The sequence below is a fragment of the Ochotona curzoniae genome, unplaced genomic scaffold (genome assembly GCF_017591425.1).
Source record: "Ochotona curzoniae isolate NIBS_2020 unplaced genomic scaffold, NIBS_Ocur_1.0 contig_3520, whole genome shotgun sequence".
NCBI classification, from domain to species: domain Eukaryota; kingdom Metazoa; phylum Chordata; class Mammalia; order Lagomorpha; family Ochotonidae; genus Ochotona; species Ochotona curzoniae.
Window position 1 is genome coordinate 32,387,094 of NW_024465894.1, and position 27,609 is coordinate 32,414,702.

Below are 27,609 nucleotides of genomic sequence, written 5' to 3' on the forward strand. Positions count from 1 at the left end.
AATGCAAGGTGCATAGAAGCGGGGCCAGTGGTTAGTCTCACCTTATTGTTACATGAGAGGCAGGTGGAGACAGAGCATGTCAGCTTTAGTTTATTCTCTACGTTCCTGGAATGGCTGGGACTAGGCCAGGAGCTCGATCGGGAAGGACTCACACTCTGTTGCCTTCCAGGGTGTATTTTAGCACAAAACTGGAATAGGGAGTGGAAGCAGGACTCTAATCCAGTGCATTCCAGCATGGGATACAAGCATCGCATCTTACACTGGGCCAAACACCTGCCCAGAATGTTCAAGATAAATATTTTAGTGCTTCTCCGTTAAGTCTAGTTTTTTAAGAAAGGTTTTTGTGGGCTTGTTTACCTAGGTGCCATAAATTCCTTCTAGGATTTTTTACTCTGAATAGGTATGCATTCAAGAAATAATTTCCATTCATTGAGACAATTTGTTTACTTTCAAGTTTCAATAAAGAGGGATAGATATTTTGGTACAGCGAGTTAAGTTGCCTCCTGGGACATGCCTCTTGCCAAATTGGAGTGTGTGTTTCAAGTCTCAGCTGCTCTGCTTCCAGTCCAGCCTCTGGCTGAGTGTGCCTAGGAGGCACAACAAAGTGGGCAAGACCCTGGACTCCTGCCACTGGCTCGGGAGCCCTGGATGGAATTCCTGGATGTTGGCTCAGGCCTGGCTAGCTCTGGCTGTTGTAAGCAACTTCTCTCTTAGGCAGTTTTACAGCCTGTAAAACCATCAGAATCATATTTTTTTAAAAGATTTTTTAAATTTATTTTTAATGGAAAGCCGATATAGAGAGGAGGAGAGGCAGAGAGGAAGATCTTCCATCCGGTGGTTCACTCCCCAAGCGGCCGCAATGGCTGGAGCTGAGCCAATCCGAAGCCAGGAGCTCTTCCGGGTCACCCATGTGGGTGCAGGGTTCCAAGTCTTTGGGCCATCCTTGACTGCTTTCCCAGGCTACAAGCAGGGAGCTGGATGGGAAGTGGAGCAGCTGAGACACATTGGTGCCCATGTGGGTTTCCTGCACTTGCACTAGGCCTATGAATATAGTCCCTAAGAAGTTATCCATTTCATCTGAGTCCTTATGGTTGGAGGCAAAGCTTTTCAGTTTATAGTTGCTCAGAGTTTGTTGTGTTTGTAATTTACCATCATGTATCTCCAATCTCCTGTCTTCAGTGTTGTTAGCTGGTGCCTTGGTTCTTACATACTCAGCTGTTTTGATGATAACTTGTCTCCTCTCATTCCTCTGCCTCCCTCAGCTTCACTCTGGGATCTGTATTCTATTGTCCAGTGTTGGCTGCACACCTTGGTCCTTTCCAGCATTTGTTCTCTTGTAACGTTAGCTTTGCTCTGCAGCTCAGCCCATGGTGCAGACCCCCGTGTTTGGGCCTTGTTGGGAGAGGCCTCCAGGCTCTGGGACCTGATGAGGATGTAGGAGGCAGAGGAAGAGGCTGGGCTGGTGTGTGTGTGTGTGTGTGTGTGTGTGCTGGGGTCTAGCCTTGGCTTGAGCCCTGGGTGCTTTGGGCCATAGGGCTTGTCCCATCTGAAGGTGGTGGGCTGGGACTCCTGCCCTCCCTGGGTCAATGGCTGGCTTCCTGTGCCTAAGAAGTTGTGGCCTGGAGGAGGCTGCCATCTGCTGAGTCCTCTGAGGAAGGGACAGCCAGGTGACAGGTGGGCTCCTGCACCCACATGGGAGACCTGGAAGAAGCTGCTGACTGCCAGCTTGAGCCTGGCCCAGCCCTGGCCATTTTAGCCATTTGAAGAGTAAAACAGCAGATGGAAGATTCTCTCTCTCTCTCTCATAACTCAGATAAATTTAAAAAAAAAAGAAAAGAAAAAAGAAAAAAGACAACATAACAATAGGCAAAGGATTATGCAGACGCCTCACCAAGAAGATAAACAAATAACAACAACAGAAACCCAGGGCAGGGTGCTCATCACCATGAGTCATTGTGGGAATGCAAACTACACTGGCCCAGAGGGCCAGGTGTTTGCTGCAGGGAGCTGTGTTGCTGCTTGTGAGCCTGGCCCCTCGTGTCAGAAGGCTGCTCCACTCTTGATCGAGCTCCCTGCTAACGCACCTGTGCAAGCAACAGGTGGCAGTCTGAGGACTAGGGCCTGACACCCTCCCAGGAAATCCTGATGGAACTTCAGGCTCCTAGCTCTGCCCTGGCCCAGCCCTGGCTGTTGTGGTCACTTGGAGAGCAAAGCAGTCGGGGATTTTTTTTCTCTCTCTCTCTTCTTTTTCTCTTTCTCTCTTTATCTTTCCCTGTCAGTCTCTTCCAATAAATGAGTAAATAAATCTTTAAAAACTTGACGACTGCATTATGATGCCACCACACACTCACCCTACGGCCCAATCATGCGATTTTTAGCATTTACCCAAGTCAAAGAGAAACTGTGCTCACACATCTTCTATATGCAGATTTATAACAGTCAGAACCGCCCCAGGCAGGAAACAGCTGCGCGTCATTCAGCTGGTGAGTGGATCAGCCAAGGTGCACCTGCAGCCCAGCACAGAGAAGGGAGAACAGTGAAGACCCAGGCTCCCAGGAGGGAGAGACGTCGCCGGCCAGGGTCGGGAAACACAGTGCCTGACGCAACTGCTCTGCGTTGCTTGCAGTGACGTAACTGTGACGTGTCAAAACTTCAGGAACTGCACACGAGCAAGGGCATAAACTGCAAAGCTCCCCAAAAGGAGGAAGAATGCTGGCCGTCTCATTCTCTCTGCCATGGAAGAAAACTCTGCTTCCGGCACACCCCCTACTCCCACACCCACACTGCTGCTCCCTATATCGATTCCCAGAACCACTTCCTCCACCCCCTCTCCTAGCAGATGGCTTTTCCACTTGACCAAGAAGGACTGGGTCAGGTACCCACGTCCGACCTTTCTCTTCTCCATCTCAGATTTCCTCTTCTTGTTCATGTGAGGCTGCAGCATGACCTCACAGGACCTCAGCCTTCTAGTATGGAAAATCATTTTTTTTTTAAATTACAAAAAAAGGAGAAATAAGCTCACTAAAACCTGTGGCGAGCTGGTGAGATGGCTGGGCGCCGGCTTCCCTCAGTATCCCAGCATCACCTGGACCCTCTTCAGAACTGCATGCCAAGGGCAAGGAGCCATGTCGGAAAGGCTACAGGCTGGATGAGTGTAGCCATGTGGCAAACTGCTAGACAATAGAAGGAACATGGGCCATGGGGCTTTGAGGACTGTGAGAACATTCAATGGGGCAGGCACCTTGGCGACAGCTAAACCCCATAATGCCATGTCTGGGATTCAGTCTCCTATTCTCCGGTTCTAGCTTTCTCTTCATGAACACGGGTCCCTGCCATTCATATGGGCAGACAGGTTGGGTTCCTGGCTCCTGCCTTCAGCCTGACCCAGCCGTGACTTCTGGAGGTAGCTGGAGGTGTGATCAGTAGATAAGCCCTTTCTTTCTTTCTTTCTTTTTTTTTTTTTAAAGATTTATTTTTATTTTTATTTTTATTAGAAAGGCAGATATAGAGAGAGGAGATACAGAGAGGAAGATCTTCCGTCTGATGATTCACTCCCTAAGTGAGCGCAACGGCCAATGCCATGCCGATCCGAAGCCAGGAGCCTCTTCCAGGTCTCCCACACGGGTGCAGGGTCCCAAAGCTTTGGGCTGTCCTCGACTGCTTTCCCGGGCCACAGACAGGGAGCTGGAAGGGAAGCGGGGCTGCCGGGATTAGAACCGGCGCCCATATGGGATCCCAGGCATGCAAGGCGAGGACCTTAACCACTTGCGCCACCGTGCCGGGCCCAATAAGCCCTTTCTTTATCTGTGTCACTCTGCCTTTGAAATAAATCTTAAAAATAGAAAAAAAAATGACATAAGATAGATACTATCCAGAGTGAATACTAATAGAAACTATGGACTTTAGCTCATGATTATGCAACAATATGGCTCATCAGGCATACTGGTACCCAAGATGAATGTAGGAAAGATTTGGACAGAGGTAAGTTGATGGGAAAAAAAAACTGTATTCCTGTATTTCTCATGCTTTCCTTTAAAACTGCTAAACAAACAGCTATTCATTAAGAAAACAGTTAATATGGAAACATTGGATTTTAGATTTAAAATTTTAAGGCTATTAAAGCCATTTGATTTTGTTTAAAGCTTCTTTCTTGTGTGTGAGCAAGAATGGTAAACCATAATTCATCAATCTGAAGTTTAACATTTTTTTGTTAATCTCTGAAAATAGGTTGCATGTTAAAAAAGATGGTGTTTTGCTTGGAAAGGTTGATACTGGCTCAAGCGTTTGGCCGCTGACACCCAGGAGAGGTGGAGTGGAGTTCCTGGTCCTGGTCCTTGGCCCCTGACACCCAGGAGGAGTGGGGATCCTGGTCCTGGTCCTTGGCCCCTGACACCCAGGAGGAGTGGGGGTCCTGGTCCTGGGCCTTGACCTCCTGACATCCAGGAGAGGTGGAGTGGGGTTCCTGGTCCTGGTCCTTGGCCCCTGACACCCAGGAGGAGTGGGGTTCCTGGTCCTGGGCCTTGACCCACTGATACCCAGGAGAGGTGGAGTTCCTGTTCCTGGGCCTGGCCCCTGACACCCACAAGGGAAGAAGAGAAGAAAGAAAGAAAGGAATTAAAAAAGAGGCCTTTAAAAAATGAAAAGGATGGGGCCCAGCACGGTGGCGCAAGTGGTTAAGGTCCTCGCCTTGCACGCCCGGGATCCCATATGGGCACCGGTTCTATCCCCGGCAGCCCCGCTTCCCTTCCAGCTCCCTGCCTGTGGCCCGGGAAAGCAGTCGAGGATGGCCCAAAGCTTTGGGAACCTGCACCTGCGTGGGAGACCCGGAAGAGGCTCCTGGCTTCGGATTGGCATAGTATCGGCCGTTTGCGCTCACTTGGGGAGTGAATCATCGGACAGAAGATCTTCCTCTCTGTATATCCGCCTTTCCAATAATAAAAAAAAAAATCTTTATTAAAAAAAAAAAGGATGGCATTTTAGGTTTCATGAAATTTCATGAAATATGGTGTGACAAAATGTTAAACCCATGCATAGCTTTTTTTCATAATGCTTATTATTTCCATGAACTTTTCGAAGATTCTCATATTCATAGATTTCAAAATGTTTTGCACGAAAATAAACTTATCTTTTAATTCCATTTCCACTGAGTTTTTAAAGTGCTCTTATATTGACATCTAAATATGAATGAAAGTTATTTTTATAAATCTGAGACTATAAAGTGCTTACATTATGTCATCTATCTGACAATCATTGTCTTTTTATGTGTACTTAATGTATCTTACAGTTGATAAAATTAGTCAGGTTAGATGAAAAATTGTAGGAGCTTAAAGTATAAAACAGGTCAAGCATATGCATATATTGCTTATTTGTATTTTGCTTCTGGCAGCAGGGATTAAGATTGGTTCCATGGTGCAGTGGTTAAAGTCCTTGCCTTGTACACCTGGGATCCCATATGGGCGCTGGTTCTAATCCCGGTGGCCCTGCTTCCCATCTGGCTCCCTGCTTGTGGCCTGGGAAAGCAGTCGAGGACTCTTCAAAGCCTTGGAATCTTGCACCCACGTGGGAGACCTGGAAGAGGTTCCTGGCTTCGGATTGGTTCAGCTCTAGCGGTTGTGGCTGCTCTTCCTCTTTGTCTCTCCTCCTCTCTGTAGGTGTGCCTTTCCAATAAAAAAAAAAATTAAAAATAAATGTAAAGAGCATAGCAAAAAGTAAAAAAATAACGTTGACAAAGAGCTCTGTTCTTGGGTACAGCTGACAACCACCTGTTTTATTCGCTGGGGCGGGGAGAGGGTTAGGTCTTCTTGGGTGATGGGGGCTGCTGGAGCTTGAAGGTGTGCCTGCAGTGGAGGCCCCGGTCCACTCACTCCAGGTTCCCACCCATGCCGGGCCCGTGTGAGAGGCAGCCATGGGTGCTCAAGGAGCTGGGCTCCTGTGGTGTCCACTGAAGACCTGCCTTGAGTTCTGGGCTGCTTGCTTTGGCCTTGCCGCCTGGCTCCAGCTGCCCTTATGGGCACCTGGGGAGCCAGCTAGTGGGTAGTGCTCACTCGCTCAGTCTCCTTGTCTTTCAAACAGATCAGTTATTCTAAAAATAAGGGAGACCAGAGACAAGGTTGGGCAATTTCCCAGGTGTACTCTCTGCAGGTTCTCCAGGTGATTCTCAAAGTCTGGAGAGTTCCAGAGCAGGCAGAGGGAACCCCACACCCATCCAGCTGGTCAGGGCTTCTCTCCCAGGAGGTGGCGTGGGGGTGACTGACTGACTGACTGTCTGTGTGCCCTCGATAACCTGTGGCAGACAGCTTGGATGTGTGAGCCCTGAAAACTGCTAAGAAGGGAATGACACCGTAAAATCTTTAAGAACTCTGTCTCTTTGCAGTGAAAGTGTTTCCTAGGGCAAGGGGCAAGTGACAGCCTCCAAATGGACCAGGCTAGGGTTTTCCCATATATTTAGTTTGAATATTACACTCTGTGCATCTTTTTAAAAAAATTGTTTATTTTTAGTTGAAAGGGAAATCTAAAGGAAGGAGGAGAAATAGAGAAACTTCCATCTGCTGGCTCACTCCCCAAATGGCCACAATGTCCAGAGCTGAGCTGATCTGAAGCCATAAGCCAGAGCCTCTCCCGGGGCTCCTGTGTAGTACAGGGTCCCAAGGAACTGGGCTGTCCTCCACTGCTTTCCCAGGCCATAAGCAGACAGCTGGATGGGAAGTGAAGTGGCCTGGACATGAATTCGTGCCCATATGAGACCCTGGTGCTTGTAGGTAAAAGGAGTTCTTGTGCCACCCTACGGGCCCCCGAGTTTCAGCCATCCTGATCTCCACTGTTGTCCACGGTGTTGTGAAGGCTCTCTGTACCCCCCTCTCTACAAGTCCCCCCTTCCAGGATGGGCTCAGAGACCTTCTGAAGGCCTTGCCTCATCTTTGGCCCATGGCTCAGTTCCGGTTTGCAAGGCTGTTGGGAAACAGCAGTGACCTAGCCATTCTGTGTATGAGGCCTGAAATGAAGTTGAGCATGAGTCAGCCTGCCCCAACCTCCAGGATCTCCTGGGCCTCCCATGACTCAGAGGACGGTCTGTTTAAAGGGTAAGCTCTCCTCCCCGGAAGTGGGCAGCCCCCAGCCTCCCTCCACCTGAGTCACCAGCCCCGCGGGTGGGGCTGCGTGGAGGGGGAGCTCCAATGGAGGCACAAGCACCACCAGGCTGAACTTGGGGAAACCCAGTAAACTACAGTGAGCTCAAAGGGAAGATGAGCCAGACATTTGGCAATAGGTATGCTGTAGACACACTTTGGGATTTCTTTTGTTCCTGTGCCAAATCAAGGGAGCCCTGGGGATGGCTTATCTTTGACGATTTCTAGGACAAGCTGTAGCCTGTGCAGGGCCTGCTAGTGGGTGGAGGTAGTGGGGAGGTTTCTGTGGGATTGGGGTCAGAGTGAGGCCCGTGGAGGAGGGGGGTGGACAGGGATGGCCTGACTGGCAGCCTAGGCTGGAGTGATGAGGCTGGAGGCAGGCGGGCTTGGTGAGCAGGAGGGCCCCCCTTGGAGGGCATGTGGCACCTGCTGCAAGCAGAACACGAGACCTCGGATCTGGCAGACCCCCAGGCCATGGTATGCGGTTTCTGTTTTCTCTTCCACCTCTGCTCCTGTCCTTGTTTGTCCTTTTCTGTCTCCCCCCCGCCCCACCCTCTCTCTTCCTCCCCTGTCTTCTGTAGCACGCAGGGTGGTGAAGGCCGCCCTCTCTCCCGTGGGCTCCTTTCCTGTTTAGGTGCTGCATGGCATCTGTTTACAGGGGCAGCTCATCCTGTTTACTCCTCACTGACACAGTGGGTTGGGGTCAAGGGCCTGTGTGCCCTCCTGGCCCCCTGAGCTGGAGTGGATCCAGGCTGCTGACACACACAGGAACACCCCCTTGGCTGCCATCAGACCAGCCTGTCCAACTGGAGCTGAGCAGAGGTCCAAGGCCCTCTCTCATGTCAGACAGCGGGCAGAAGGTTACCTGGTAGTAGCCAAACCAGTGCCCACGTTATGGCTCAGAGCTCAGATGGCTCCTGCCTGAGGCCAGTGTGCAGCGAGAAGGGCAGTGTTGAGCTGGGGACGAGGGGCTGGGGTTAAGTGGAATCTGACTCCTGGCTGTAGGAGGGGAGTTGGCCATACACACTAGAGGGCCACATGGTGGGTGCCTTCCCAGACGCTCTCACGGCCCTGCCTTTTTGGGTTGGGGACTCACTGCTCTTGGCTGTCCTGTCCTGGTTGGGTGTGGGGTTGGAGGTAGGTGGAAGTTTCTAGAGGTTGGTGGTATGGGTGAGGGAAGAGGGCAGGCCTGTGGGAAGAGATGGTAGGGTGATGGGCACTCCATCAGCAGCACCCAGGGCCCCAAGGCAAGGAGGGTGGATTTGGTGGCAAGGCCCTTGCTGATGACCCAACTCCTGATCATGGTATCTACCCTGCCAGGTAAGTATTGATGACCCAACTTCTAAACGCTAAGTGTCAATGCCCAGGGTTAAACAAAGCAGGAGGTCCAGAGGACTCTCATAACCTGGGGGTGCCTGAGGTCAGGAGGCCCCCCGGGGCTTGGCAGGAGTCTGGCCTCTTGGCAATGCCCAGGTGAGCCCCAGCTGGATCTTCCTGCCCTGAGAGAGGCGCTCCTGGCTTATTGTAGATTACCAGTCAAGAGGCTGCTCTGGGGCCTTTTATTCTTTGCAAGGTACCCTGGTTACAAGTCGAGTTGTGTTCCTTCCCCTACCTTGTCCCCCAGTAAAAGAGATGTTGGAGTTCTAACTCCCGTCAGTTCCCTAAGAATGTGACCTGATTTGGAGATGGAGTCCTTAGGGGGGGTAACCCATCACAGTGAAGCCATCAGAGTGGACCTTAGTCCCCATGATTGTGTCCTGGTGAAAAGTGGCAATCGCAAAGCAGGAGGCACATGGAAGGATGAACTCTTGTGAGGTTGAGGCTCCACAGGAAAGGGGCACCAGGAGGGCGGGCAGTCCTCCCCAACACCCAAGGGACACCAGGAGGGCGGGCAGTCCTCCCCAACACCCAAGGGACACCAGGAGGGCGGGCAGTCCTCCCCAATGCCCAAGGGACACCAGGAGGGCGGGCAGTCCTCCCCAACGCCCAAGGGACACCAGGAGGGCGGGCAGTCCTCCCAACACCCAAGGGACACCAGGAGGGCGGGCAGTCCTCCCCAACACCCAAGGGACACCAGGAGGGCGGGCAGTCCTCCCCAACACCCATGGGACACCAGGAGGGCGGGCAGTCCTCCCAACACCCAAGGGACACCAGGAGGGCGGGCAGTCCTCCCCAACACCCAAGGGACACCAGGAGGGCGGGCAGTCCTCCCCTAGGCCAGGGACACCAGGAGGGTGGGCAGTCCTCCCCAAAACCCAAGGGACACCAGGAGGGCGGGCAGTCCTCCCCAATGCCCAAGGGACACCAGGAGGGCCGGCCATCCTCCCCTAGGCCAGGGAGAGGAGTAAGACACAAGGAGCTAACCCTGCTGACGTCTTGAACTTGGACTTCCACCCTTGGGAGCTTTGAGAGCAAGCATTCCTATTAATTTTCTCACAGGAGGGCTGGCCTGCAAATGCAACACTCTGCTCTTTCCATCAGGAGGAGGAGGTGACTAACCTTCTCCTTGAATCTGATCCTGCCTTGGGACTTGGGCAGAAATCATGAGTTTCAAATTCTGAGTCCACATCTGGGGGTGCTTGGCATCTTTCATGTTTATCCCTGAGAAGTCAAGCTGCTGTAGTGGAAGGAAGTGCAGGTCGCCCTGCTGGGTGCCCCCCGGACAGAGAAGGTTTCTGCATGGTTCTAGTCCCAGCCAAACTGCCAAGTGATGTCGCTCCGTGTCCCACGGGGCAGACAGCTGAGCCCCGTCCACTCCAAGAATTGTGAGAAAGAGGAAATTGTAACAGGGGCCAGTGCTGTGGTGCAGCAGCCCGTATAAACTCTGATTCCTTCAAGTCCTGGATGCTCCATTTCCAATCCAGCTCCCTGCTAATGGCTTGGGAACACAAAGAAGGTGCACTAAGGGTTTGGGCCCCCTGTACCCATGTAGGAGACCTGGCAGAAGCTCCTGGCTCCTGACTGGCCCTGTTCCAGATAAAGTAGTCATCTGGGAAATGAACCAGCAGATGGAAGATTCTCCTCTCTCACTCTCCCATTCCCTCAGCTCTGCCTTTCAAACAAATAAATGTTTTTTTTTTAAAGGTTTATTTATTTATTAGAAAGTCAGATATACAGAGAGGAGAGAGACACAGAGGAAGGTCTTCCATCTGATGATTCACTCTCCAAGTGAGCGCAGCAGCTGATGCTATGCCGATCCGAAGCCAGGATCCAGGAACCTCTTCCAGGTCTCCCACGCGGTCGCAGGGTCCCAAGGCTTTGGGCCGTCCTCAACTGCCTTCCCAGGCCACAAGCAAGGAGCTGGGTGGGATATGGAGCTGCTGGGATTAGAACCGGTGCCCATATGGGATCGCGGGCGCGTTGAAGGCGAGGACTTCAGCTGCTAGGCCACACCGCCGGGCCCAAACAAATAAATGTTTAAAACCCTTAAAAGAAGAAAGGAACTGAAGAGAAAGCCCTTCGATTGTGAGGATGGTGTGCCAGGCAGCCGTGGACAGCTGAAAGTGTGTCTGCACAATGAGGACATGTTCTCTAGCACCTCTGCCACTGCTGTCCCCACAGTGCCACGCTGGCCACCTCCTCACGCAGGGACTCCGGAGGACACGGACGCCTCACGTTGCTCACTTCCACTGGCAGGTTTTTGCTGGTGTGTCTTTTGTCTTTCTAATTTTTAGTTTGAAAAGATTTCTTTATTTTTAATCGGAAAGGCAGATTTACAGAGAGAGGAGAGAGGTTCACCCCTCAAGTGGCTGCAACAGCTAGAGTTGAGTCAATCCGAAGCCAGGAGCCAGGAGCCTCTTGTGAGTCTCCCACATGGGTGCAGGGTCCTAATGTCTTGGGCCATCCTGGACTGCTTTCCTAGGCCACAAGCAGGGAGATGGGTGGAAAGTGGAGCAGCCAGAATGTGAACCAGCGCCCATATGGAATCCTGGCACATGCAAGGTGAGGATTTAGCCATTAGGCTAGTGCACCAGGCCCTCACTGATGCACCTTTTTGGCAGGCCCTGGGTAATGCCAGCCCCTCAGTGGCAAGGCACAGGGGAAGGAGTGTTTTTTTGGTTTTGAGGTATGGATTAGAGGAGAAGTTTTCATGTTTGGAAAGGCAATCAAGTGTAGAAGGATGTTTGGCATCCAGGAAACACAGTGCAGGTCTTGGACAGTAGTCTGTGGGGACTTGTGGTGCTTGGCACACACAGGATTTAGCTGGGACTGACGCTAGGACTGGGTGTATGAATCAGGCCAATCAATGCCAACATCAAAACTTCCATGGGTAGTTTGGGGGTGATGTTTATAAACTTTTAAAATTTACGTACTTGAGGAGGGAGAGAGAGAGAGAGCTCGCTCCTTGTCCACTGCGTCACTGCTCACATGTCTGCAACGGCACAGCCCAGATCATGCTGAAGCACGAAGCTGGGAATGCAATCCGGGTGGCCCAGGTAGGTGACAGAAGCCCAGGCGCTTGGGCCATTACTACTGAAACCCAGGGTCTGTATTGGTGGGGAGCTGGGGTCAGCGGCAGGAGCTGGGCACAGGTGCACCAAAGTGAGACTCCGCCGACTTAGCTGCTAGGCACACGCTCCTCAGAGCTACTGGAACCGGTTGGCACCAGCCAGGTGCAACCTTGGCCTTTTGCTGGCAGAAAGGCAGACCTGGGGCTGTGAGCATGGAGCCGCCTGCTCCGGCAGCCAGCCTGCTGCGGCAGGGAACAGCCAGAGGGGTGGGGCAGAGGAAGGCCAAGGCTGGGAGACAATGTGTGCCTTTGGGTCCCGGAGTCAGGCATGCCATGGGTGCCACGAACATCTGAAGACAGACTCCTGTTCACACCAGCCAGCTCCAGGGATTTCCCTTCAAGTTACTGTTAGCGATTTACAGGCTGCTGCGCTAACTCCTAGGAGTAGACACTTAACTCCTAGGAGTAGACACTTAACTCCTAGGAGTAGACACTGCTTGTTAATCTCAATTGACAAGTGATAAGATTGAAACAAAGAGAGGTTAAGAAACTTCCCTAAGGCTACAGACCCCAGGAAGAGCCCACTCAGCGACACTGCTTGCTGGCTTGCTTGGGCGATGGGGAGGTTCACTTGCAGTGCGGAGGATGTGGGGTTCTTGGAGTGAGGTGGGCAATGCGCCGGAAAGGCTTGAACATGGAGGGGTCAGCTCACTGAATCAGAAGGCTTTTCCTGCTGAAGCGTCCTTTGCTGCCTGCTCCCTCCGTAAGGGCACATACGACCCAATTTCTACAGAGCCAAATCTCGACCCCTCTGGCTTCTGCACTGAACTTGACTCTGTACCTCCAGGGACAGTGCCCTGGAGGAGGCCTGGGTCACCAAGTGTATCCTTCCCAGCCCCAGGAAGAGACGGAATGGAGCAGAAATCCCTGCTCCTCCTCCCAGGCCAGACCAATAAAAAGGTGCACAGAGTAGCCAGGGTTGCAGAATCTCAACGAGGGAACGAACGGACACATAGTTTCCAAAGAACTCAGATGTTGTGTTAGGAAGAAAAAGAAAGTGACCCTCACACCCCACATGGGCTTCGGTTCTCATTAAACCAAGGCAGTGGCAATGCGGACTGGCACATCCGCTTCCAGCTCTGGACTTGGAAAAGGACGCACGCCCCCTCCTCCAGCGGTTCACGCTTGGACCAAGATGCGGGAGACAGCGCGTGGTGGGGGGCTTGACAGCGTCGACGGGGCGGGGGTGGCAGGTCAGGCCTCCAACTCCCAGGGGGAGGACCCGAGGGAAGGCTCTGGGGGAGGAACAGACGTGCCCGTGACTTTTTAAAGGACTGATTCCCAACTCCCCGGGTAAACTGAGGCAGGAGTCCCGGCTCCCATCTTCGTCTCGAGGCAGCTTCAGGTTAGCGCCGGGTTGGCTACGTTTCCTCCGGGGCTGGGTGGACGAGTCGGCGCCAGCTTGCACGGTGGCCAGCTCAGGACCGACGGGTCCCAGGCAAGGTCCCCAGCTGCCCCCACGGACTGCGATGGCCTCGGCTGGCCGGCCCTCGGCGGGGCGGACCCGGGGAGGAGCTCGGCGCGTCCCCGCCCAGAGGCGGAGCCGGAGGCCGGGCCGGAGCGGACCGAGCGGGGTGGGCCGGGGACGCGAGGCGGAGCGGGGCCCCACACAGGCCGCGGCGGCTGGCTCGGGCCCCTACGGTCCCGGCGGCGGCTGGAGGAGGAAGCCAGGCGGCTGGCGGAGGAGGGGAGGCGGAGGAGGCCGAGGCCGAAGCGCCGCTCGCTGAAGACTCACTTCCCCGGCTCAGCAGGGAAAGGTAGCGCGCTCCGCCATCCGGTCCCGGCCGCGGTCCGCAAAGCTCCACCGAAAGCCGGCAGGGGGCTGCGGCTGCCGGGGGAGGAGGGCGAGGGGGCCCCCGGGACTCCGCCGGCGGCGGCGGCGCGGGGCTCGGGCGCTGGGGTGCGCGGCGTTCCCGGGAGGCTCGCGAGAGCCGTGGGCGCCGCGCCCCCCTGGCTGCTGTGACAAGGGGCGGGGAGCAGCGGCGGTGGTCCCCGGGGGGCTGCGAGGACCCGGGCTGGGTGGAGGGCAGGCCGGACTCCCCCGAGCTGCGTGTGGATAGGGAGCACTCCGGACGCCCGGCACTCGCGCTCCGTGGGCGCAGACAAAGCCGGGCGCGGACGCCCCGCGAGGACCCCGTGGCCGCGGGGGTGGGCGCCGGGGAGAGAGAGAGAGAGAAGGCTCCGGGGCGACGGCGGGGACTAGGGGAGAGGCTGTGCTGCCTCGGAGCTACGGGCGTAGGGGTGGTCTCCTGGAGACCCCCCCGTGGGAGTGGAGAGCCGCGGTTCCGAGTGGCTGGCTAGGGGGCTCGCAGAATGCCGGCATGGAAGGAGGTGGGAGTTGGAGGGGGTCCCGAGAGAGGTCCCTGGCCTGGTGTTGGGGCTGGGGCTCTTGAGAATGAGTGAGGGTCTTGGAGACTCCCTGGAAGCTGGCAGCAGGAGGGAGCCCAGGAGGTTAAGCCTGGTGGCTGTCACCTGGGGTGCGCTCTGCCCACAGGTTGCTGTTGGAACTCGGCCGGGTCCGTGCGGACAGCCTGGCCTCCGTTGGGGCTCGGAGTCACCTGGAGCACCAGGGCAGGAAAGTGGACAACAACAGCAAAGGCACTTGGCTGTCCCTTCCTGCTTGCTGGGGAGGGAGAGGCAGGCCTGTGCTGCACCGCACCCCCCCAGCTCCCTGTCCCCAAGCCTCAGTTCCCACCACTTTGTCCAGTGTTGTAAGTGTCCTCTGTCCCCCTGTCCCCTCCAATCCCCCAGCCTCAGCTTGGTCTCTCCAGGGTGAACGGGACTTATTTTTGACACAGAAAGTAGGGGAGCTGCCTGTGTACCCCAAGAAAGGCAGATCTGTGGGGGCTGCAGCCCCCTGTCCTATCCCTGAACCCTGCAGCTCTCTGTCCACTCCCAGCCAGGGAAGCATCCCCCGGGCTCCTCCTGGGCTTCTTCTTCTGGTGTTGTCTGCCCTTTCTTTAGGCTTCTTTGCCCGCAGCTGTTGCCTCAGCCCTGCAAGTAGTTGGGCCCTTGGCTCTCCATGCTGTGGGACCCTCAGCCCTCCACATTGTGGGGCCCTCAGCCCTCCACGCTGTGGGACCCTCAGCCCTCCATGTTGTGGGGCTGTGGCTCCATCCTTGGCCTCTTCCTCGCCTGACTCCCTTCTTAACCTGCCCCTCTAGTGCACCTGCCCCCACCCCCATGTTCTTTCTTTTTTTTTTAAAGATTTATTTTTATTATTTTTTTTTATTGGAAAGGCAGATATACAGAGAGGAGAGACAGAGAGGAAGATCTTCCGTCCGATGATTCACTCCCCATGTGAGCGCAAACGGCCGATGCTATGCCGATCCGAAGCCAGGAGCCTCTTCCGGGTCTCCCACGCGGGTGCAGGGTCCCAAAGCTTTGGGCTGTCCTCGACTGCTTTCCCGGGCCACAGGCAAGGAGCGGGGCTGCCGGGGATAGAACCGGCGCCCATATGGGATCCCGGGCGTGCAAGGCGAGGACCTTAACCACTTGTGCCACCGCGCGGGGGGGTGGGGGAGCCCAAGTTCTTTCTTATGATTGACTTGAAGAGTGCAGCATTGGTATGTAAGCACACAGATCTTGAAAATCCAGCATTTTTTTAGGCTCACTGCTCTTAGTACAGCTTTCATCTCTGGCCCCGGCTTCCCTAGGCCCTCACTCACCTGATGATTTATGGTGTCCTGGGTGACAAAAAGTTCAGCCTGGGGTCAGACAGCTCCCTGCATGCCCTCCCTAGCTGTGGTTCCCTGCCCCCACCCCCTTCTCATCCCGCCAGCCACACCGTCTCAGAAAATGGCCCACAGTCCATTCCCCACTCCCCCACAGCTGGTCCGGGAACAAGTTATCTTGCCTCCTTGCACAGAACCCATCTTTGGCCTGGTCTTCGTGCTCTGCTGACACCAGCTGCCACTCCTGGCTGCCATACCAGCCACCCTTCTCCCCTCCCTGCCTTGGTTCCATCTCAGCAGGGTAGCAAGGACTGTGCAGAGATAAAATCATTCTTCTAAAACCTTGAGAACGCCCTACTGCACTTGAATGTAGCCTTGAAGATTTAGCCCCTGACTTCCCCAGCCCTCTGGGGGCTGGCTACCACAGACCATCCCAGGCGGCCTTGTCCATGTCCGTCCGCCCCCCCACCAGTCCCCCCCTCTCCACCCCACATGCCTTCTGACAGACGCATCTGATTCACCCACGCCATGGGAGCACCTGAGCTCCTCTGCCCCAGGACATTTGCTTATGCTCCTTTTTTTCTTAATCTGGAATTCACTTCTAAGGCTGTTTGCCAGCAGGCTCTGCTCTCCCTGATTTTTCATGTGTCAACTAAAATGTGCCTCCAGTTCTGCCCAGCCTCCCTAGAGGACTTTTCCCCTCTGCCCTTCACCATGGCACCTGCTTGAGTGTCTCACGGTGTTGGTCCTGCTCTGTAGCTGCTTGCTACAGTTGTGTTTTCCTTGGCTTTGCTGGGACCTTGGCCGATGGCCCACTGCTACCCTGGGGCATCCATCACAGACCCCCACGGAGCTGACACTCCAGAAGTTTTGAGCTGGGTGGGCAGGTGGGGCGGGGGGGGGGGTGAGAGGGGAAGTGGACACAAAGAGGTGGGTTTTGCAGTCAGTGCAGGATCTCCTTTTACTCCCAAGTGACCCTGAGAAGTTTTCTTTGCTTTCTACTAAAATGTTTTGTGCAGATTGCTGCAAGAATTGGAAGGGGCCCCGGGATGTGAGAAAGGGAAGTGGGGAAGGTTTGGGTGACTCCAGGCCAGGCCCGCAGGTCACGATGGAAGCTGGGCTTGTGGGGTCACAGTAGGCTGAGGGGAAATGTCATTTGCTTTCTTTGGTGGGAATGCTGACTGTAGCCACAGGCTGTGTGTTTGTGTGTGTGTGTGTGTGTGTGTGTGTGTAGGAGGAGGAGGCGGAGGCGAAGGCAGCCTGGACAGCCAGTGATTGAGTTAGCCTGGGGTGCCTGCTGGGGCAGGGAGTAGCACGGGGTGGGGGGGTCTCTGTCTAGACCCTTCCGTTAGCACCTGCAGCTGTCCTACTGACCCCTGGGAGCCGTGGGAGGCTGATTCCTGGGTATGGGATTCTCAGGATAGGCAGCCAAAGACCAGATGCCCTCAGAGCCAGGCAGGGTGTACCCAGGCCACATCACCGTGAGCTGAGTGCTGGAACCTGTGTCAGGCTGGCCTTGCCCAGAAGAGGCCTAGAGAGCTGGGACGGGTGGGGCAGGAGGGTGGCCTGACTGGGAGAGGTCAGGCAGACGTCCAGAGTACTGGCCGATGCCTGGGTGTTCTTGCTGATCACCAGCCTGTTTCTAAAGATGTTGCAAATATTAGCTCCGTTAATCCACTCAATAGCTCTAGAAGGCAAACTTTGCTCCCATTTTATAGAGGGGAAGACTGAGGCACAGGCAGCTGCATAGCCATAGAGTGGAGCTGAATTCTGAATCTGTAATACACAGCGTACTCTGCTGCTTTGCCCGTGTCTATCAGGTCTGGGCCATTGAGGACTTCTGAGCATACCTGGGGGGCTGGGCATACTCCGGGGGGCAGACGTGGGTGTGCCCGGAGCTGGCCAGGAGGCCCCAAGTCATGCCCCAGTTTTGCTCCCAGGAGGGGCTCTGGACCCAGGCCAGGGGATTGGCCTCGCATACACTGCAGCTTTGGGGCCCCTTGGGAGGTCTCCTGCTTCTGGAACAAAACCAGCTCTCTGCTGGGGATGCCACCGCCCTAAGAATGCCACCCTCTGGGCTGGTCTGCCTCCTGGGAGAGGGTGGAGTGGCTGGGTGGGGCTCTGCAGCAAAACCCACCTGTTGGATTGCAGGTAGAATGTTGCAAGGTGGTGGCTCTGGGGGCTTGGCTGGGAGGGCCTTGCCTGGGGGCTGAGCTGGGTGCTGGATGTGGCATTTTCCTTGTCACTCCTGGTCTTCCCGGCACACTCTTCCCATGAGGCTGTATGACAGCCTGCTCCCTGTGGTGCCGGGGCTGGGCAGGACACCAGGTCTGGGGACATAGGGGGTGGCTGTGGCCTGCAGGCTTTCCTGTTGGAACCTGAGGTTGCCTCTGGGCAGGTGGCCTGACCTCCCAGGGACATGGCTGGCCACCCGAGGAAGGGCTTTCTGACCACACAAGGTGCAGGTTTGTTTGTTCCAGGGCTTAGGGAATCTTTTTCAGCTACCTGGGCAGGTCGTGTCTGCCTGGCCAGGCAGAGTGGAAGGTGGGGTTGGACCAGTGGGCATTCTCTCCCACACCGGGGAAGCCAGGGCTCAGAGAAAGCTCTCTTAAGCTGACTAGGCTGTAGTTTTTCAGGAGACACCCTCTTTCCTTGACAAGAGAGCCTGGGGTAGGTCTGCCCAGGCGCCCATATCCCAGCCTGCCGAGTGGACGTGAGGGTTGGAGCTGAGCCTACGTCAGGCCGGCTAACCAGGGCTAGTGGTACACCTGACCACCAGCCCCTGGCTTCCGTGCCATGGTCCGCACCTGGCGTCTCCTGTGGCCCAGTCTGGGCAGCAGACATGCTCTCTACTTTCCAGGAACCGCAAGCGAGCCGTGCCAGGAGGGATGGAAGGAGGTGCAGTTTGGGGCACCTTCCTGGAGGAGCTGCTGTTTCAGGAGGGGCCCCAAGACCTGGGCAGCTGGGGCCCTAGTGGGAGGGGAAGTCCAGGCTGGAGAGGAAAGGCCTGGAATGCCAGACTGCTGAATCCTGGGGAGCCATGGAGGGTTACTAGATGAGACACTGGTCTGTAAGAGAGCTTGTCAAAATTGTGAATGCGTGGAGCATTAAGGAAACGAGTAGGTGAGTCCTACCTGGTTCAGAAGGTCTGAGATGAGGCCCGGCACCCTGCATTTCCAGCAAGCTCCCCACACCAGTAGTGCAGTTGGGTAGCCAGAATTCAGACTTGGGGTCACAAAAGCTAGGTGTTGATTCGATGGGAACTACATCAGATCAAGACTCCTGGAGACTAGGTCGAGGGAAGTGTTAGAACTGCCAGGGGTGGGAGGGGCAGGATCCAGGTGAGCCTGGGGTACATACAGGGCAGAGTGGAGTGTGTGGAGGACATGGGGTGCAAGGGATCACTCTACAGAGAGGTGGCATGAAGTGAGGGAGCCTTGAGTGTCAGGTGTGGGGCACAGACCTGACTTCGTAACCAAACCAAAAGGGTCTCCCAAGGCCGCGGTGGGGTGTGTGCCATGACGGGCTCTGGGCAGGGAGGCATGCAGGCAGCACGGGTGCAGGGCACATTATCTTTGCCTGCAGCCGGCCTGGGGCCACAGGTGGCCCATCTATATGGAGCACTCTTCCTCCAGTGGGGGCGGGGCCAGGAGATCCCCGAAGAGCTGGCCTGGCCCAGCAGCTCCAGTTGGGACAGCGTTTCTTCTCAGTTCCGGTTCCGATTGCTCCACCTGCTGGTCCTTCATCCCCCAGTGTGAAGAGTCCTCTGGGGTGGTTTGCCGATGGCTACCTGAGCCAGGGCTTTGTCCCTCTGTCTCTGTTCCTGCTATACCTGGGAGCTGGGGCCTGGCTGCTTCTCTTTGCTCTGGCCCTTACAAGTGTCTGGTCTCTGAGGCTGCAGCCCCTTTCTGTGCAAGCTGAGGGGTCCAGTGCCCTCGCTGGCAGGAGGGGAGTGGGCCCAGGGATTGGGTGGGCAGGGTACAGCTGGACACATCCTGGGTTCAGGTGACTATGAAGGCGCGCCAACTAGTGATGGCGTGGAAGGAGCAGTGAGCTTGGAGACACTGTGTAGTTGGCTTTGGGGGTCTCTGAAGACCCCTTCCCCAGGCTCTGCCTGGCCTGGGGCAGGTGTCTGAGGGCACAGGGCAGGAGGCTGGCAGGGGCAGCTGGTATCAGACCGAAGGAGGCGAGGAGGGAGGCGGTCACGACAAGCATCCCATGGGTTGGGGGAGACCAGAGCTGAGCTTCCAGGAGCACCGACCCTTGCAGGGGGCCCAGTCTGAGCCATCCTCCCTTTTGGTCCTGTCTTGGCACCACCCTGTAGCTTCAAGGGTTTGAGGGAAAAGCACTCTACTGCCTGTGGGTCATTGAGGAATGCTGAAGAACATGAAAGGCGCCAACAAATCCGGTAGAAAAGCAAAACTCTGTTTAGTGTTTCCCAAACCTCTGGGACCCTGGCTGCCTGCTTTGTGAAGCTTGCCTGCTAATAGCCTGCTGCCCACTGCTCGGAAGAGCTGAGATGGGAGCCACAGACAAGGCAGGTGGTTCCAGAAGCATCAGGGAGGAAAGGCAGGGTGGAGGGACAGCCTCCAGGTCTGGCTGGCAGAAAGGGGTGCTGTGTGTGAGTGGCAGCGTGGGTGGGTCCTGGCCTCTCACAGCTACAGCTCTGTGAGAAGGGACCCCGGGGAGGACCTGCTCAGGGTCTCATGGTGGTTGGCCGCAAGCTGTCTGGATGCTGGGTATGGCTGCTGCCCTGGACTGCCCTGCAGCCTGTCACTGCGGGGTAAATAGAGTGGGTGCCTCAGTTTCCTCATTTGCAGTCTGAAGGTAACATCACCCCCTGGGGGGTTGCTCTCTCCCAGGCATGCTGGACAAGGCCACAGGGGAGGGCTCCAGGAGGGTACCACGGCTGGGGCCCTTTGTCGTGGAGTGAGAGGCAGGCAGGCCAGCAGGGGCCGAGTGGAGTGTGGGCTGCAGCAGTCCCTGGGGGAGAAGGCAGGTAATGGCAGCCTGGCTGGCTTCCTGGAGAGGTGTGGGCTGAAGGAGATGTCACAGGCTTGGGTCTGGAGTCAGAGGAGGATCCAGCATAGAGCCCAGGTGGTTTGCTAGGGCCCGGGGAGTGATGGAGAGGCTTTTTGAGCATGGTGGTAGGGTGCTGTTGGGGCATGCGGTGGTAGGGGTGGCATGCTCCCTCAGAGTGGTTGTGCCCATTCATTGCTCAGAGCACAAGAGGATCAGTCGGCTCCCGTGACATTTATTCTCAGGTTCTCGCAGCTCTCAGTCATTTCCCCAAAAACGAAGGAAGGAAAAGTGGCCTTCCTGGAAGGGGTAGAATTGTAGGGGTGCAGTGGTGGGGCCAGCCAAGAGGCTCCCCTGCCTGCCCGTTCCTGCCGTGTGTGAGGACTCTGTTCAGCAGCTCAGGTAGGCATGGGGGAGGAGCCTCAGTGTCCCTGTTGCCCGGCGGGTGGGCGGGTGCAAGGTGCCCAAGGGAGGCCCTGGGAGAGCAAGGCTGGTGGGCTCTCCTGCCCGGTCCCTAGTGCACTGTTCTCTAAGATCCAGGGCTAGAGGAGAAAGCAAGCAAGCAAGCAAGCAAGTAAGCAAGCAAGCATTTGGTCTGCAAGTAGGGTGGCAAGGCCAGGCAGGGCTGGTTTCCTTTTTCCTCTCCCTGTTTCTATGGGGTGGGGGAGGCATGTGCCAGGTAAGGCCAGGAGAGCAAACTTCTTAAGGAGTTGTTCTTGACTAGAGCTCTGAACCCAGAGCCTTGCCACCCCCTGCTGGCTGTGTGCCAGGCGCTGGCAGAGACCTGCTCCTCTAGGAAGCCTCCTCAAGCAGCCATTTTTCAGCTGGAGACACTGGCAGTGCTAGCACAGGGCAGGGTGTGGGGTTACGCTCACCTGGTCCCGAGGCTCTGCCCTCATTCGCATCAGACATGCCCCGAAGTGATGGGTGATCCCATCCCGAGTCAGCTACGACCGGGGGGGGGGTGAGAGAGAGAGCCAGTTCACCCACGGAGGGCCGCTCAGGAACACGCCACACACCTATGCTTTGCCATGGCAGACACACGGATGGCTTCTCGGAGACACGTCACACAACTGTGCCTTGCCATGGTAGACACACAGGAGCCCTCAACTCCCTGTGCTTTGGAAAATGGACTTAACATCAAACACAAGACTGAGCTTCGTGAGTTAATCTGAAAAGATCTGCAGTTAAAAAAAAAAAAGTCAATGAAAGCTAATAAACCTGACTGCTTTGTTGGAATTTAAAAAGTAAGGCCCAGCTCTAGCCTTTTTGTCCCCGGCGTGCATCTGGGGCGCCAAGCGTCGGCAGGCGGATGGTGGACCCTTCGGCAGCGTGGGCCGTGGGAAGCAGGATGAAGCGATGGCCTCAGCTGTGTGTTCAGGGGGGAAGGAGCGACATGGAAGATGAGAGAGCTTTGAGTACAGCCTTGCTTGATTCTCAGAGCTGCCGGCTTACTTAGGCTGTCTTTGAACTCTACAAAAGGGCTTGGAGAAGATGCTCATTGTCCCAAGTCTGTGGGTGTTTAATGGGTGAAGTCACGGGCCCAGGCGCTCTTCAGACCCGCCTGGGGCTGGGTGTTGGGACCTGGGTGGAGCTTGAGGAGGGGCCCTTCTTCTTGCTCTGTCCTGTGCACTGGTTTGGGGAGCACAGCTATGATACTCCGAAGCCCTTGGGATGTGCCTGTGAGAGAGCGGTGTCCTGAGGGGAGCTACGACCTAGTTCTTTCAATCTTCAGGTAGAAGTACTTAGACCATATCTCTGGCCCTATTTATGGAGGGGGAGCTGAGGGCCGAGGTGCTGTGGCCTGGCATGGTGGAGCTAATGCCACAGCAACCTGAGCCAGCCCTGGAGGGTAGGGGTGGGGGTGGGAAGAGCAGACTGGCCGGCCAGCTGACAGATCATCCCAGGAAGCGACTGGGCCGGCAGGCAGGTGGCCTCCTGGTGGCAGCCCCAGCTCTTGGCAGTACTGCTTGTTTGAGCTGCCAGGCTGTACGACTCCTCCTGCCTGGAGGAGTACCTGGCACCATGTGTGTGCTGTCAGTACTTACGAAGGGCGGGGCAGGTACTGTGCCAGGCTGGAGGAGGCCTTTGGGCGGGCCTGCTGTCCCGGAAGCTGCATGTGGGGCCCAGGAACGCCAACCAGGGTGAAGCACAGAGGGGAGCCCGCATATTCAGGGTGGCATCTGGGGGCGCCTGGCCCCTCATCTGTGCAGTGGGCAGCAGCATGTCCATGAGTGTGACCAGATGCAATGGATGGAAAGTGGCCACCAGGACAGGGCCTGACAGAGGAGAACAGAATCTATAGATTTGGGAAAAGCTTGGATTTGGTGTTATTTTTGTCAGTTTGTGGCCACACAGTTCACCTTCACCCTATGACATACTGTGCGGCCTGGGGGAAGGCACATTTGTGGAAACGGCTGATGGTGGACAGGAACCCTTTCCCATGCACACAGGGGCCCCATGGCTCCGGAGAGGGGCTCGTAGGAGACCCCTCCCCTCCCAGGGGCTGGAGCCAAGCACCATCTGGCTTTATGCAGTCACGAGGGGCCGCCGTGGAGGGGAACTGCGTGGCCGCCCAAGCTGCCCTCCCAGCCCCAGTTCTGAGTGCTCTCCCAGGGGGCGGAGCAGACTGCTGACTTGGCGGTCCCTCTCCGCCCCACAGCAGCCAGGCTGCGGCTCCTGGCAGCGAGAGGGGAAGCCGCCCCCTTGTCTGCCAGCCTCCACGTGCCTCCCCACCAGGCGCCGAGTGCCCGTCTGCAGGTTGGGTGGTTCTCCTGGTGCAGGTGGCATTGAGGGGAGTCAGAGCAGGGCCAGGCCTGAGCTGTGAGTGGTGGGGCTGGGGACCTGCTTGGCCCTGCGCTGGGAGGTGCTGTCTGTCCTTGCTGCTGGGGAGAGCGCCCAAGAGCGCCCAGGAGGGAATGAGGCTTAGGCAGCAGAGTCTTACTCCATTGTGGGAGGTTTTGTCTTTCAGGAGCCTGGCCACTTGACAAATCAGAGCTGGTGTGGGATCATCCCAGCCATGTCATGATGGGTCCCCCTGGTTCACGCCACACAGCCGACACTTAGCGATTCTCCAGGAGGTCACCACAGCCCTGTCCTCTCTCCAATGTCCCTCCCAGGGAGGCCTGCCCTGCTCTCCCGGCATGAGCAGCTCGCTGTCCCCTGTCTGGGTCCTTCCCGAGCTGTTAGAGCTTTGAGGTAGTTTTTCACAGGTGCTGCAAATCGTGTCCACAGTCACTGTTTCAAATTTGATTGATTGATTTGAAAGTGAGACGGAGAGATCTTTTATCTGCTAGTTCTCTCCCCAAGTGCCCACAACAGCCAGGCCAAAGCCAGGAGACCCAAACTCAGCCTGGGGCTCCCAAATGGATGGCAAGCACCTGGGTGTTGAGCCATCAGCTGCTGCCTCCTGGGGTGTGTGTGAACAGCAAGCTGGCATCAGAAGCTGAGCTGGGGCTTGAACTTACACTCTACCATGGGGTGTGGGCATTGTAACAGAAGGAAAAGCACGCCCTCTGGTCAGCATGCCTCCTGCCCGTGGGCCTTGCGTTCTCCCAAGCTCTGTCTGCTGAGCACCAGTCATGTTGCAGGCCCACGATGCAACTCCAGGTAAAGCCTCTACTCAGAACACCAGCATCACCCCGGAGCACGGCTGCTCTGACTCGATTCCAGCTCCTGCTAATACACGTTAAGAAGGCAGCGGAGAGTGGTCCAAGCGCTTGAGCTGCTGTCCCCTGTGTGGCAGACCCGGGGGGAGTCTGGGGCTCCTGGCTGTGGCTTGGTCTCTAGCCCTGGCTGCTTGTGGCTACTTGGGGAGTGAACCAGTGGATGGGTCATCTCTGTCTCTCCACTTTCCTCTGCTGCTCTGCCTTTCAAAGGAGGAAAGGAAAAAGGACACGGAGGAAATGTAAAAGCAGGTATAGTCAGCTCCAGCCCACAGCCCTGTGTTCACCCAGACCCTGATTAGTTAGGCACCCATCATGCACAACCTGTGGGGCCTGGGCAGTCTGCTGAGTGACCTGTGGTCCATCTACCTGTCCTTCTGCTTCTGTCTGTGGGTTTGTATGGGAGACTGGATTGATGCCACCTGTGTGCTTTCCCATAGGCACATCTGTCCTGCCTGTTACCTGGACTCAGCTGCTGGGGGCTCACCTGTGCCGCTGGGAACTGCTGGGGGCGGCTCACCTGTGCTGTGGGGAGCTTGTTTGGGGGCGGCTCACCTGTGTAGCTGGGAGCTTCTTGGGGCAGCTCACCTGTGCAGCTGGTGCGTGGGAAGCTCAGGGCATGGCTTCTACACCAATGGGGTGGGGACTGGGCGTGGCCCTGCGGGGAGGAGGTGGGAGATGTGGGTGAGGGGTGGAACCTGCTCTGAGAGGCCACGCCCATCTCTGGCAACAGCTAAAGCAGCCAGGGAGGTCAGGCAAGTGGGTGCAGTGGCTAGGGACTTCATCAGCTGTGGACAGCCCATCTGCAGGCTGTACCTCTGAGCCTTTGTAAATGCGGTTCCTACTGTCAGGAGCTCAGGCCTCCCTCCTGGAAATCCTCGGCTCCTCTGCTGGCCACCTGTACGTGCCTCTCCGCGTGCTGTTCTCCTGGATTTGCCAGCATGATTCTAGCCGCTTGTCCCTTAAGGTCTGTGGCTGGGAGCGCAGGGCAGGGCTGTCTCTCTTATATTGATTTTTATTGGCAAGGCAGAGTTGCAGAAAGAAGATGAGACAGAGAGAGCAAGCCTCCGTTTGCTGTCTTACTCCCCAGGTGAATGTAACGGCTGGAGTTGGGCCTGTCTGAAACCAGGAGTCAGGGGCCTCCTTCAGGTCTCCCATGTAGGCCCAAAGACTTGGGCCATCCTCTGCTGCTTTCTCAGACACGTTACTAAGGAACCGGATCAGAAGTGAAGCAACCTGGACATGAACTGGTACCCATGCCAGCACTGCGGGAAGAGGATTAGATTGCTATGCCTCTGCACCAGCCCCAGGGCTGCCTCTTTAATTCCTTGCTGTGTCCTCCCCTCCCTGGGTGAGAGGCCAGTACAGTGCCAGGCAAGATTGTGTCTTGTGGGCAGAGGGGAAACAATCTACAGATCTAAGTCCCTCTGAGGACATCAGGCCCCAGGGGAGTGGAGCAGGTGTGCTGGGACCTCCCACAGTCCCCGTGAGGAAGCAGAGACCTTGCGAAGTGGCTCAGACTGCATCCTGGGGCCTCTTGGAGGGAGCAGGTCCTCTCAGAGGACAGCCTGAGTGGCTCTTGGGGATGCAGAGCCTGGGGTGGGCGGGGCTCCTGGTGGGAGCACCATAAGACCCTCCCTCCCACCCCCCCCCGGCGGCCCTGGGCACTGCCAGGCCCTGCTGCCCTCTCTGGCTTCTCCTGTCTGGCTTACAGACCCCCTGTATTCCTGGTGGCTGTCCCAGATGATTGATAGCCCCCCAGCCTCGGGAGTACTTGATGGCATCCGTGCCTGGGCCCCACCCCGGAGACTCTGTAATGACCCTCCAAGTGACCCCAACGCTCTACTTGGGAGGAAGCTCCTGTCTGGCATGGGTCAGATGGGATCCTTGCCTCCCGCAGCAGAGCCCTGCGTGTCAGCAAAGGAGGCAGCAGAGCGGGCTGGGGGCTGACCTGGGGCCCACCTCAGAGATGGCTGGGGCAAAGAGCATGCTGGGTAATGAATGATCCTCCCACTGCTTTTTTCCCCCACAAAATAGCAGTGAGCATTTCTTCTGCTTGCAGGTCCCAGGGGCGGGGAGCTTGCAGCAGGCCTGCTGGGTGTCTGAGCTCAGGGTCACTCGCGCCGGCCAGGGATACCGGCCATCATGCAAGGCTCGCCCAGGACATGGCTACTGGCTTGCTGGGGGGGCCCTTGCGTGCTTGGCCCGTGGTTCAGTTGTTGACAGAGGGCAGTGTCCTCAGGGCATGGTGGCTGGCTTCTCCTGGAGGTGGTAGGCCAAGGCAGGCCCGGGGTGGGGAAAGGGAAGCCGCGGTGTCTCGGAGTTGGCATTCCACTGGGTCCACACTAGCCTGCAGTTCCTGCTGTGTGCTGCAGAGGGGACCTCTCGGGGTGGGGGTGCTAGCAGAGCAGGGTCCCTGCAGAGCACACGGGGGGTCTTGGCCAGCACCTGCTGCAGGTGTATAGGCGAGATGCCCCTTCTTTCCCTTCCCCCGTTCCTCGTTAGGCCATAAGGACGCAGCAGTGGTGGGTGGCTCTCTCCAGAGCTTGGTGCAGCTGTCCCAGAGCGAGCATGCAGGTGGTTTGTGATCCCTGCACCGACTGGCCTCCCCCTTCTCGGTCCCCCGTCCTGCCTTCCCTGGGGTGACTCCCCCTCATGTGCACGCCGAGGCCTGTAGGAGCACGGCAGACCCGTTGCTGCTTCATGCCTGACTCTGGACCCCGCACATGCCTGCCTTGGTAATCAGCCCTGTGAGGCTGGCACCAGGTACTCTGCACCCCCATGCTGCTGGCTGAAGGCTCTGAGGGAGAGCTGTAGGGAGAGCAAGCTCGGGCTCAGGCCCCTTACCCAACAAGCAGTGGGGAGTCAAAGCCGGGGTCAGACTCTAAAACCTGGGAGAAAGTCACAGAACTATGGGGTATCCCCAAAGGAGGGGACTGTTTATCAGGTTGGGTCATCAAGGGCCCCAGAAGGAAGCGTGTTTTTGTGATTGTCCAGGGTTTCTGGAGGGCCATGGTGCCTCAGAGCAGAGCTGGCTCCTTGGTTTTCTCTGGAACTGAGTGTCAGCCCCAGCAGGAGATCTTGCCAGAGTGTCCACAGCTGTGGGTACCATCCCCTCCAAAACCCCCTGCCAGGGGCCTGCTTTGCTGTCAGCAGTGCCCAGCTCTGTGGTCCCTTGTACACTTCTGGAGTTGGAGTCAGGTCCAGGTCAGCTGATCTCATTGGCCGACTTGCTAGTCGGGGGACTGTAGTACACTCTTTGGGTCCCAGGAGGTTGGCTGGACAGGCTCTGGGGTTGGGACTGAAGTCAACTCAAGAGTGGCAATGGCTCATTTCACAAGTGAGGCTCCTGTGCTAGTGTACTCTCCCAGGGATCACTGGCAGTTTCATCATCTCTGGGGGGATCCGGGAGCAGCACCTGACTGTGTGGGTGTGCCTGCCTCTGCAGAGGCTGGTATCCAAGGGGGTCAGTGGAGTCCTGCTTGTGCAGAGCTAGCTGGGACAGGCACACACGCACATATACACACACACACGGGGAGCCATGGCATTGGGCAGGGGCCATGCACATGGACACGGACCCGGGCCAGGCTCTTGCGTGACTTAGAGCCCCAATGACC

The 27,609-nt window shown here is 56.5% G+C and overlaps 1 protein-coding gene across 2 annotated transcripts in view; it reads left to right on the plus strand.

Moving 5' to 3' along the window:
- Positions 1 to 13,203: 13,203 nt before the first annotated feature.
- The window catches only part of SMOX (spermine oxidase), a 29,769-nt gene continuing 15,363 nt past the window's right edge, over positions 13,204 to 27,609 (plus strand). Inside the window, exon 1 of one of the 2 annotated variants that reach the window (XM_040981023.1) lies at positions 13,204 to 13,391. The gene's annotated coding sequence lies outside the window, so the exon portion shown is untranslated. The remainder of the gene's footprint in view (positions 13,392 to 27,609) is intronic. The other variant, XM_040981024.1, reaches the window with a different exon arrangement.